The sequence below is a fragment of the Elaeis guineensis genome, chromosome 8 (assembly GCF_000442705.2).
Source record: "Elaeis guineensis isolate ETL-2024a chromosome 8, EG11, whole genome shotgun sequence".
Lineage (NCBI taxonomy): Eukaryota > Viridiplantae > Streptophyta > Magnoliopsida > Arecales > Arecaceae > Elaeis > Elaeis guineensis.
In genome coordinates, this window is record NC_026000.2 from 114,854,172 (window position 1) to 114,867,256 (window position 13,085).

The window sequence follows — 13,085 nt, forward strand, 5'->3', positions numbered from 1 at the left end:
GATTATGCAATTATATATTGATGATATTGTATTCGATGCCACTAATGAAGTCTTGTGTAGAGAATTTGCTAGTCTTATGTAGGGTGAGTTCGAGATGAGTATGATGGGAGAATTGAACTTCTTTCTCAGACTCCAGATCAAGCAATCAAATGAGGAGATCTTCATCAATCAAAGCAAATACATCAAGAAAATGTTAAAAAAATTTGAGATGGAGAATGTCAGAGGAAGCGGCACCCCTATGAGCACAAGTTGCAAGCTTGATCAAGATCCAAAAGAAAAAGTAGTAGATCCTAAGTTATATCGAGATATGATTGGATCTTTGCTTTATTTAACTGCTAGTAGGCTGGATATAATGTTTAGTGTATGTATGTATGCACATTATCAATTAAATCCTAAAGAATCTCATATAACTGCAGTTAAAATAATTTTTAAATATTTAATAAACACTCAAGATGTAGGTTTATGGTACTCAAAACAATCTTCATTAGACTTAATTGGATATAGTGATTCAGATTTTGCTGGTTATTGCTTAGATAGGAAGAGCACAAGTGGTACTTGTCAATTTTTAGGAGTTAATTTGATATCATGGTTTAGCAACAAATAAAATTCAATAGCCTTGTCTACGACGGAAGTCGAATACATTGTTGCTGGAAGTTATTGTGCTCAATTATTATGGATCAAACAACAACTAGAGGATTATGGCATTACTTGTAATAATATTTTTATTCGATGTGACAACACTGGTGCCATAAATTTAACAAAAAATCCAGTATTACATTCAAGATCAAAATATATAGAAGTTAGACATCATTTTATTAGGGATCATGTGCAAAATAATGACATAATTCTTGAATTTGTACCAACTGAAAATCAAATTGTAGATATATTTACTAAACCTTTAAATGAAGAAAGATTTTATGCAATAAGGAAGTAATTGGATTTATTTGATCTATTTTGTTAAATTATTGAATGTACTTATATGTTGATTGCTTCAATGTGATGAATTTTCTTGAACGATACATGTTTAAATTACATCAGAAAAGGCATGTATTATGTTTAGCCCTAAAATTTTAAAATTCAGATTTAGACCAGATTGAGTCGGCTAATATTTTTATGCATGAAAAACTTAGTCGACTAATTACTTAGTTGACTCAAAATTTTTATGAGCTGACTAAGTTGTCAGAATTTTACTTTTTTTTTAATGGGATGTTCGGTCGGTCTTTAAAGATTTTATATCTTAGCTGACCAACCTCAAGACTTTAGAAATCCTAAAAATCTTTTTCTTGAACCCCTAATCCATCTCAAATCAGAGAGATTTTCGGATCCATGGTGCCCAAAAAATAAGTTGCTTTGTGGTTGAAGCGTCAATGCCCTTTTCCACCGCCAAAAAGAGGTATTCACGACAAGAATGGCGAACAAAACACCATCAAGACCATCCCTCTGAGCCATCTCAGTCTTCTCCACCTCGTCCTCCTCTGGCAGCCCCCACTCAGCCCTCTCCTCCGATCTCTTCATCATCTCCATCTTCTTCTAGGTCAAAAAGGTCGGTCTATTTTTCTTTTAGGACTGTTATAATTGGAAGAAAAATAGATTTTGATTTCTTAAAAAGTGAGGGTTTTGAGATAGGAGAATGCTTGAAATTTCCAAGATGGAAATATTTATGTTCTGGTATTGATCTTCCGATCGATCCAAATCTTGTAAGAGAATTTTATACAAATGCCATTGTCAGTCCAAGATCCTTTGAAACAAAAGTTAAGAGGGTTAAAATTAATTTGACTCAGGAAAGATTAGGTATTCTTGCTTTATGCACCCATTGAAAGAGTAGAGAAATTAGATGATAGAGCTGTTGGATTGAGATTTTATTTGGAAGCGATGACGCAATGCATTTTGAGGAGATTCATGCTAGGGATTTATCTATGGAGTATAGACTTCTTCATCACATGACTGCTAGAATTCTCATCCCTCGGCTTGAAAGGTTTGACCTTTTGATCAAGAATGATGTTGCTATTATGTATCACACTTTAAGGAGGAAAAAATTTAATCTTTCAGCTTTGATCTTAAAGGTAATGCAAGAAGCCTCTCAAAGGGAAAAGCCAGCTTTGCTATATAGAATGTTTCTAACTCTAGTTTTTCAAGATTTTGAAGTTAATTTAGAAGGAGAGTCTATCCAAAAACTTCAGTACTATAACACTTATCATTTGAAATCAATGAAAAGGATGAAATTTTAGAAAATTAAAGATCAATGGTTCAAGATAGATGAGGAAAGGGAAGAAAGAGATGTGTCCGAACCTATGCCACAGCGTTTTGCACTTGCTACATCTTCATCTACTGTTAAACTTGCCAAGGATCAGATTGAGAAGCTTATGCAGCATATTTTTGATCGTGTCTTTGATCATATCTCTGGGTGTGTCTCTTCATTGATGGAGAATGTAGTGAGGAAGATTTTTGTCAAGCAGCATACTTTTGTGACTATGGATCCAGCTTCCTCTGCACCTCCTGAGCCTACCGTAGATTAGGTGGCCTATAGGATGCATGTAGTTGCATTTTGAGCATTTTGGTGTCAAATATTTTATGCAGTAATTAAATTTTTTTTTGGACTCAATGTATGATTTTTTTTTTGACTTAATTATATTATATGTCTTTCTTTATCAATGAATGAAGTTTGCCTTTGTTTTATATAAAAAATTCTTCCTTTATATGTATTGTATAATGTTTGATTGAATTAAGTAATGTTTAGCTTTTTGATAATGACAAAAAGAGGAGAAGAATTCTATATCACAAATTGAGTAGCATAAATATTTGAGTATCATGAGTATCAAAGTATCATGAGTATCAAATTTTAATTGATTGAGTACCATTGAAACATGAAATTGATAAAAACTTAAAGAACAAATAATTTGAAATATTGAATTGAATTATAATTATATTTCTTGGTACATAATAAGGGGGAGTATCATAAATTTTGATAAAATTAAAATTAATTTGAACATAATTCTCATACTCAGGGGGGATATGTGTAAATTAATATGTTGAGTATGCAATAATAGAAAGTAAAGTTTATAAAATTTAAATGCACATATGTAATAATTAAAAATGAAGTGAATTCAAAATTTGAGAGAAAGATATACTCAAAAGATTTTGTCATCATAAAAAAGGGAGAGATTGTTGACCCTGAGATTGATTTTGATGATAACAAAAGTATTTAAGTATAAATTATTAGATTACTAACATGGCTCTTAAGGATGTGTAGCTTTGAATTCAATTTATTTATTTGCCTCAAGTATTTTTCGGCAAATCAAAATAGAGAACCACTAATTAAATCATTTGTGAAAGCTCTCCAGACTAGACACACCTTGGAAGAATTTTAATAAGGAATAAAATCAAGTAAATAAGGTAAATCTAGCCTAGAAAAAAAATTGAAGAAGAAAGGCTGGTAAATAACTCTTGGCACACTTGACATACATAATGAGCCGACCTAGACTAAGAAGATATAGAAAATAAAAAGCACAAAAAGTAAAATTCCAGAACCCAAGGGACTGAGCCGATCCAGTTTTTAGCTGAGCCAACCTAGTAAGCAACCTAGCCGACTCAACCAGAAAGATAGCCATCCAAGTTTAAGAATGCATCAAAAGATAGAAAGCTTAATTTTTAGTTTGTTGAAACTTAGCTGATCCAGTAAGGAATTGCGCCGATCCAATAATGAACTGAGCCAACTAAGAGAAAAACTGAACCGACCCAGTGTCTGTAATAGTTTGTTTTTAGAAAAGGCAATTTTTTATCCCATGCATCCTACAACGGCTATTTTTATATCTCCAACAGATCAAATACTTTTTAAAGGATCTCCAAATGATTTTTAGTGATGGAAAATATCAGTATTATATAAGAAAACTTTGGGAGCATTGAAAAATATCTTTTAGAATCCTAATGAAGAGTTTTTCTATTTTGAGCTGAATAGTGAAAGGGAAGAGTGTCCTACTGATCTTTTGTTCTTCTTCCACCATCTTCAAGCTGAGAGAAATCAGAGAATTATCATTGAAGATCTTCACTCACATCTCTTAAGCATTCAAAGAGAAGAAGCCAAGCCGACAAGCAAAACAACTCCAACTTCTTCTCTGAGTTTTATTGAGCATTTCTTTCTATTTTAAATATCATTGTTATTGTATTTGTTTTCAATTTTTTTGGGATGAGAAACTTGAGTTAGTCCAAGCCTAGAGTTGGATATTATATTTGATTTGATTGGTAAGCCAAGTGTAAAATCAATTGGGATTGATTGTTAGCCCGTGTAAAATAATTATTGTATAGTTATGGTTAGTGAGCCTAGAATAAAATCAATCAGATTGGATTGTGAGCCCCAAAAAAACAATCAGACTGTAATTCTTATAGTGAATTGTAGTTGAATTTCTAAGTAGTTTACTTGGAGAGTGGAGGTGGGTGCCGAGTTTGATGTCGAACCACTATAAAACTTTGAGTTTATGATTATATGCTTGTTAACTTATTGTTCTTACTTATTGCATATAGTTTACTTGTCTCATTAAGCACTTATTTGCACAAGTATCTCTTAAATTTTTAAATACCCAATTCACCCCCCCTCTTGGGTAACCATCCTTGGGCAATAAAATCCTAACAAAAAAAAGTCACAATGAGAGAACACCTCAAAGGGGGGAAGGCTCTACTTTTAGAAGGGTTCAGGCAACTCCAGAGTCACTCACTAAGCTTCAAGAAGTTTCGCCAGAGGCAAAGTACTGAAAGAAGGAACTGGAGGAGGCAAAAGAAAGTCACAATCGCCTCTAGCGTCAATTTAAAGAGCAGGAGTTTTTGACCATGCGTACCGAAAGAAGGATGGGTCGGTTGGTGAAAAAGGAGGCTGAAATTATAAACCAAGCCTGCAGGATGGCATTCTCAGCAGGCTTTAAGAGGTGCAAAAGAATGATCCAAGCACACCTCCCTACTGATAGCGTTGGACTTTTTCAAGCTGACATTGTGGATGAAAGTCTGATTGCCATAGCGGTGGATAGCACAGAAAAGTTCATGAGGGCATCTCGCCACTTCGCTGAGGTGAACAAGATCAATGTAGCTGTCCAAACTAAAGAAGTTACTGACGCTAAAGGAGGTAGTTCTGAAGCAAGCCATCTTGGTAGTGCTTCGAGGTGATAATCTATATCTCCTTTCTTTTTCTTCTGTAATCCAAACTTTATAATTACTTTGATATAAATGAATGAAATTTACCTTTATTAATATCCAGTGTTTGGATGTGTGAGTGCAAATTTTGGGCCATAATGGTTAAGTTTCGAGCTGAACTGAGAGTTTAAATATAAATATAATTAAAAAAATAAAATATGATGCAAATTGTAAATCAAGTTCTGATCCAAACTATATAATTTGTACCTATCACGCAGGCCTTGAAAAGATAGGAATTTGAATCGCGTCCGTGAGGCAAATACTGATCCAAGCTATATGACTCGTATCTGTCACACAAGCTTTGAAAGGATAGAAATTTGAATCGCATCAGTGCGGCAAGTATTGATCCAAACTATATGACTCGTACCTATCGTGCAAGCCTTGAAAGGATAGAAAGTTGAATTGCATCCGCATGGCAGGCACTACTGCATGTCTTTTCAAAAATGGTGCTGAATATGATTTGCCTACTGCAGCATTAACTACCAAATCGGTAGTAGAAATCATATCTGTCAAGGGTTGCCACATATTGAGCACCTATTCGCACCTCATCGATTCACATCTCCTACAATTAATGCCATGATGGGAGGTGTCCTTTGAAGGCTCCATCAAATCAGAGACTATTTAAAACCACAGACAAGTCTAGACATAGGTCTCTTTGGGTTTCAAATTGTCCTCTCTTCTTTGCCACAGGTTCTCCTTCTCCCTTTGTTTTTTGCTTTCATGATTTTTCTTTTGAGCGAGAGGAATGGCCTCCAGAGATCCTGACTTCATGCTGTTGGGGTTCCGATCTGAGTTGACTAAGAGGGATATAGTACTATTCCATAAGCAGTTTAAAATCCTTCCAATGTTCCAGTTGGAAGTTCGGGGCCAGATGATCGAATCTGCCAACCACCCCCAGACTAGATAAGTCTTTATGAGGAGTGCTTCCGGACTGAGTTGCGGCTTCCTCTTCATCCTTTCTTCATGGCTTTTCTCTAATATCTTGGGATGTCGCCATGCTCGATGGTTCCAAACTCATGACGGTATATCTGCTGCTTTATTGTAGTATGCGTGTTGGTGGGGATTGACCCCAGCATCATGCTCTTCTACTCCCTCTTCAGCCTCAAAAGGCATTTGAAGTCTCACAACTGGTGGTATGTGATGCTGTGGAGGAAGAAGGATGTCAGTCCACTATCTTTTTCGGGGATCCCCACCGTCGTTCATGGTTGGAAACCATGATTTATCTTTGTCTCTCTAACATTCGACGAGGATTGGGGGTTCGTCACTTGGGGTGAACCTCAAGAGGCCATACTAAAAGAGCCTTCCATGAATGAACGCCTGAGGCAGGAGTTGGCAACCATGTGTGGCTTTAAGATCCCAGAGCTGAAGGACCTGCTATCAATCCAGACACTGTTCAATGTCAGCATCAGCCAAGTTGCTCCTCGAGATACATATCGTCCACCCCCAAGATTTTATATTCTTTGATTTCCACCATGCTCTTGCTGACAACTTACTTGCCCTAGTTGCAGAGGTGGTCGCGGAGAAGGATGCGGGCTCACCGGATAAGACAGATAAGAAGGCCCACCAAAAAAGGGTAGCTGAGCTTGCAGGCGGTCGGAGCATCTGCATCAAGATCAGAAGTCCCCCAATACTGTCGGCTTCTGGATTAGGGGGTCCTAAACCTCCCCGCATCAACGATCTCAGAATGGTAAGGGTTGGCTCGACCTCTCTGACCTTCAATGGAGATTGAAAGAGCCAAACGAGTCAGACCTCCAAAGACATAGTTCTGAGCTTACTAGCTCCTCCTGCCATCACATTCCCCCCAATCAAAGAATCAACCGAGGAGGCTAGGACTTTTGGGGTCGCACCCGGGGTCTCTATAACTGTATCAGTTAGTTTGAGGCTCGAGGCTTCGGCCTTGAGGGACTACAAGCTGGCGAACAAGCTTTTCTTTAGGATGCTCCTTTCGGCCGATGCAAACGAACTACTGAGTGTACCATGGAAGGAGATGAGGAAAGCAGTCGTGGGGTGCATCATCCGGATAAGTTAGGGCTCCTATAATTTTATTCATTTCACATATACGTTTATGGTGTTTACTGATAAAAACTACCTCTTACTGGCTTTTTCATTATTTAAATGGGTACATTGAGAGCTGCTGCGACCTCTCGACTGAGATGAAAAGGTACTAGCTCGAAGTCAAGATACTCGGGGATGCCAAGGACAAGATGGTAAGGGAGGCTAGAGAGGCCTCTTCGAGAGTTGATGCCGTCGAGAGAAGAGCCAAGGATGCTGAGGCGGCATTGAGACAGGTCGTCGAGGAGAACTCTCGATCGTTAGAAAGAATAGAGGGGCCTGAGACTCAACTCAAGAGGAGTGCGACTGTAGTCGAAGAGAACTCTCGATTGCAAGAACTAATAAAGGAGCTTGAAGCTCAACTGGGGATAGTCGAAAAGAAGGCAGTGGAGGCCACTTCTTGTGTCGTTGCAGACTTTTGGTCATCAATGGAGTATGAGGATGAGAAAGTCGAATTTTTTGCTAATGCCAATGATGCTGGAAAGCAGTCAATCTAGGACAGGGTCGCTACCAAGTATCCGAAACTGAATTTGGACTTTTTAGACGAGGTTTGGGACCCTACCACAGCAGGTGCCTCCGCGACCGGCACCTCAGCTCCAAATGTTGCCTCATAGGCTCTTGTTTTCTTTTCTTTTTGTACCTTAGACCCCTTAGGGTTATTGTAAAAGCTTTTAAAGGAATGAATAAAATTTATTTTCTTTCATATCTTGTCTCTACTTGCGGTGTGCATGTTGATCTGAGGTAACTTTCCACACCTACCGATCTAGGGCAATTATTTGAGCACACCAATCTTAGGCGAATATCTAGTGGCACTTTCGTTCTACCCTTTTCAATGCCAGCGATTGTGGGAATGATGGCTGTTGACTCTTCCCCTAGGATAATGCCTAAGGAAAGACATAGGGCCAATAGGCATATGCCACGTAGTAGTGCTCTAATTCTCGAAGCATCATCGGGATTTATTCCTGACGGTGGAAAGATATACCATTTATTAGCTGCTGGATAGCTGTATCCCCTTAGGCCATCGATTGATGGTTGGTGTAGGCTTGGGTGCTTATAAATAGAGGACAATAGGTAGAGAAACCCAATCTTTTATCTCCCTCTTCCACAGAAATTCCTCCCTTCTATCGTCATGGCATCACCCTTGAGTCCCCCTTAGGATCCTCCTTTGCAGGCAGTGAAGGCCAGGGTGAAGGAGAGGTGGGCCTTTATAAGAGAGGCCTGGAGAAGGGTGAGAGCCAAGGGCGCTAGTCCATCTTCCTCTAGCTAGGCGCCTTCCACCTCACGGTCTCTGTCAAGGCTCAGGGATCATCACACCACCCAGTTCGAGCAGATTTCTCCTGACATCGAACCCATTGCATTCAGGAGCATCGGGACTGCAGAGTTTAGGAGGGAGGCCATCGACATTGCCGTTAGTGGATTTATTGATGGTTTCAAAAATTATAGGGCCCGCCTGTTGTAGATAGTGCCATATTTGGAGCTCCAATCCCTCCTACCCAAAAACAATGATGAGGAGGCCTCCTCATTGGATGAGAATTGAGCTTCCTCATCCTTAAGCTGGGGATCGAGGAGAGTGTCCACTATCCGATCGTTGCTATCATCTATGATGACGAGAGCTCCGAACTGGGTTTGCTGATCGATAGAGAACTGCTTCTGAATCGGTGTGATCTTTGTGGCTTTCTTCTGTTTTGCTACACTTTTTTTTTCTCTTTTTTTGTAATGTGGCACTGAGGATGCCATCTTTTTCCTTGTAGATATTCTTTTTGTAAGGTGGTGCTGAGGATGCCATCCTTCTTCTTGTAAATATCTTTTGTAAGGTGGCGCTGAAGATGCCGTCTTTCTTCTTGTAAATAAAAAATTATTTTTTGTAAGCTTGCATATTTTAACTTAACACACAGAGATTGACCTCGATCTAAGGCCCTTAGAGTTGTTTTGATCTGGGTCAATCCAGACCTTAGAAATTTGAACGAGCTCATTCCAATTCGAGATAAAATTACCCCAAACGAACCTTGTTGAAGGTGGCTCCATCAGAGGGCCGCTGGTTCTGCTTGGTAAGCAACATCTTGACCCTGCTCTACAAACAGCAACTTAGCTCTACCCCATAGGCAATAATTTGACTGTCCTACGGGGAAGAGGCAGCATGTGCACTTTTCGTCTTCATGCGAGAGGCAGCGTGTGCATGTAGGCAGCATGTACACTTCTCATCTTTACACAAGAGGCAGCATGTGCACTTCTCATCTTCACATGAGAGGCAATGTGTGTTTGTAGACAGCATGTACGCTTCTTATCTTCACGCGAGAGGCAGCATGTACACTTCTCATCTTCATGTGAGAGGCAGCATGTGGACTTCTCGTCTTCACGCGAGAGGCAGCATGTGCCTATAGGCAGTGTGCATACTTCTCATGATTATGGACTGAGGGCCTTATAAGTTAGCCCTTCGAGGGTTCTTTGGAGTCGCCCTCTGCTTCTCGCATGACTTGGGCCCTGATGGGATCTTGTAAGTTAGCCCCACCTCCAAGTCATCGAGGATTGAACATCAATCATCGAGGCTCTGTTAAGAAATATGCCTTAAGATTCGATCCATATTGAGCCCACAACGAGATTTAGGATGAAAAATGAAGTCCAATGAGCCCAAGAATAGCCCAAATGGAGTCTAGATGGAGGAGATATGCGTGAAAGGTAGCACAATGCATGAGGCTACGGTGGCCGGTGGTGGCTGGCGGAGGTCGGTGGTGGCACTGTCGGTCCAGGCGAAGACGCACGCATGCACAGGTGCATGCACGAGCCGGCCCAGTGAGTGGGTGCATACGGGCACCCAGGCCAACGTCCCCGCTCGATCCATCATGGACCATGGGGTGCTGGCGGTTCATTGGACCGCGTGGACCGAAGTCGCAGTCTATGCATGGTTCAGATGGTTTTCTATGCATTCTGACGGCCCAAATCATAGCCGATCATGATCGGATGGCTGAGGATGAATTTGAGCTTAATCAAGTGATCGATGGCCCTGATGTGTGCAATCGGATGGCTCTGGTGTGAGCCGATCACGATCGGACGGCAATGGATGATTTTAGACTTGATTGGGACTCTATTTCCTAGTATAATAGTATTTTGGAGTTTATGGAGTCTATATAACTTCAATTGACGAGCCGTCAATTGCGTTGGAGAGCTGGTGACATTCTGAAGGTACAAAAAGGCTTCAACAGAAGTTTCAGATTATGAGAATCTTAAAACTTTTTTGAGAGATTCTTGTATAAGAGTTGAGTAGTGAGTTCTTCTTATATTGATTTTATTTTATTCTCTCATAGTGAAGCTTGCACAGCCCATAGAGATAGGCTTGAGGCTGATTCACATATTTGTATTGTATTGTATTTTATTTTATTTCTTCTTTTTTTTTTGCTGCATCTTGTCGTACCGGATCCTGGGTGCAACAATTGGTATCAAAGCAAGGTGGTGTCAGAGCGTAAGTTGCAGCGATGGTGATCGAGATAGAAGATAGAGAAGACAAGCACAATGAAGATGGAGATCAATAAGTTTGATGAAAAGAGTAATTTCTCCTTGTGACAGGTAAGGGTGAAAGATGTGCTCATCCAACAAGAGTTGATCGATGCTCTCTTGTGCAAGGAGAAGCTGACCACCATGGAGATGCAGGATTGGAGGCAGCTCTAGATACAGATGGTGAGTACCATCCACATGTACCTAACGGATGAGGTGGTGATCCATGTGCTTGGCAAGACTTTTTCGACGGTGCTGTGGTCAAAGCTCAAGAAGTTGTACATGATGAAGTCTCTCACCAATACTCTCTTCTTTTGAAGATAGTTCTACTAGCTGCAGATGACTAAGAGACAGAGCGTGCAGGAGCATCTTAGCCACTTTCAGAAGATCCTCATCGACCTCTTCAACATTGGTGAGAAAGTTGAAGAGAAAACCAGGGTGCTGGTCTTGCTAGCGTCGCTCCCCCCTTTGTATGAGTCTTTGGTGACTGCTCTTCTAGTGAAAAAGAGCACCATCAAGATGGATGAGGTTACCACAGTGATTCTTCAGAATGAGATTCTCAGGAGGGAGAATCCAACTTCGAGTTCAGATGGCGGCAGTTTAGCTTTGGTGGTTTCTGGAGGAGCAGGAGGCAGTAGACAGAGCAACAGGAGATCGCGGTGAGGGAGGTTCAAGTTCAAGATGAGAGACTTGAGCAAGATCAGATGTTACCGATGTGATGAGTTGGAACATCTAGCCAGAGATTGCCCTCAATTCAAAGATCGGACGAGGGCTACTGCAGCGACGGTCAGTAATGAGTTAGAGGATGATGTCCTAGAGATATCTGATGAGGTATCTACTTCTTTCCAACAGTAAATTTTAAATTCTACATGCACCTATCATGTATGTTACCAAGAGGAACAGTTTGACTCCCTAGAGAACAGTGATGGCACTGTTTATCTATCGGATGGATCGAGCTGTGCGATCAGAGGCATCGGGATGGTCAGCTAGAGGACACATGACGGTACAGTGAGGAGATTGGAGGATATTCGATATATATTTGATTTCAGACGAAATCTTATCTCACTGAGCAGACTGAATTTGAGAGGCTACAAGACGGTAGCTGGTGGAGAAATTCTAAAGGTGTTGCATGACGATAGGATTATTCTAGAAAAAAAAAGAGGATGAAAGGACATTATTACCTGATGGAGAATCCAATGCGAGGTGGAGCTTCAAGAGCCAGAAAGAGCTCAGAGCAAGGTGGAACTCCAGGTGGAGGTGGATCAGGCACGAGACATGAGACTCGGGAGGATGAGAGGCGATGTCGTAGGATGAGACTTCTATTGCCGCAGGAGACTGCCTCGGGCAGATCTTTGGTTAGAGTGGACGCAGTCCATGATGAAAGTGAGATCGAGTGGCTGGCTCGACTCCCACATTTGCCCATCCATGAGACAACAGGCATGCCTCAGGGAGTGAGAGAGAGACAGATCATAGGCCCTCAAAGATAGGAGACCGAATATCGAGTCGAGGTGGAGATTGTCAAAAAATATACCTCAAGATTCGATCCATATTAAGCCCACAGTGAGATCCAGGATGAAAAATGGAGTTCAACAAGTTTAAAAATAGCCCAAACAAAATTCAGACGGAGGAGATACGTACGAAAGAAGGTGGCATGGTGCAGAGGCGGTGACAGCCGGTGGTGGCACCGTTGGGCCCGATAGAGACACATGTATGCAGGCGTGAGCAGCCCAGCACATGCGGGCCGGCCCATGCGAGTGCCCAGGCCAGCATCCCCATGTGATCCACCATGGACCGCGATGCGCTGGTGGTCCATGGGACCGTGTAGACCGAAGTTGCGGTCCACGCATGGTTCAGATGGTTTTCTGCTCGATCCAATGGCTCAAATCGCAGTCGATCATAATCGAACGACTGACAACGAATCCAGACTTGATCAGGTGATCGATGGCCCTAATGTACACTATCGGATAGCTCTAGAGCGAGTAGGTCACAATCGGATGGCCACGGATGATTTTAGGCTTGATTGGGACTCTGTTTCCTAGTATAATAGTATTTTAGAGTTTATGGAGTCTATAGAACTCCGATTGATGAGCTATCTATTGTGTTGGAGAGCTGATGACGTTCTGAAGGTGCAAAAAAGCTTCAACAAAAATTTTAAAGAGCTTTTATAAGGATTTTAGAGTTTTTTCTTGAGAGACTCTTATACAAGGGTTGAGTGGTGAGTTTCTCTTATGTTGATTTTGTTTTATCTCTCATAGTAAAGCTTACACGCTCTGTAGAGGTAGGCTTTAGGTCGATCTACGTATTTGTATTATGTTTCTTATTTTGTTTCTTCTTTCTTTCTGCTGTACGTTGTGGTATCGGATCCT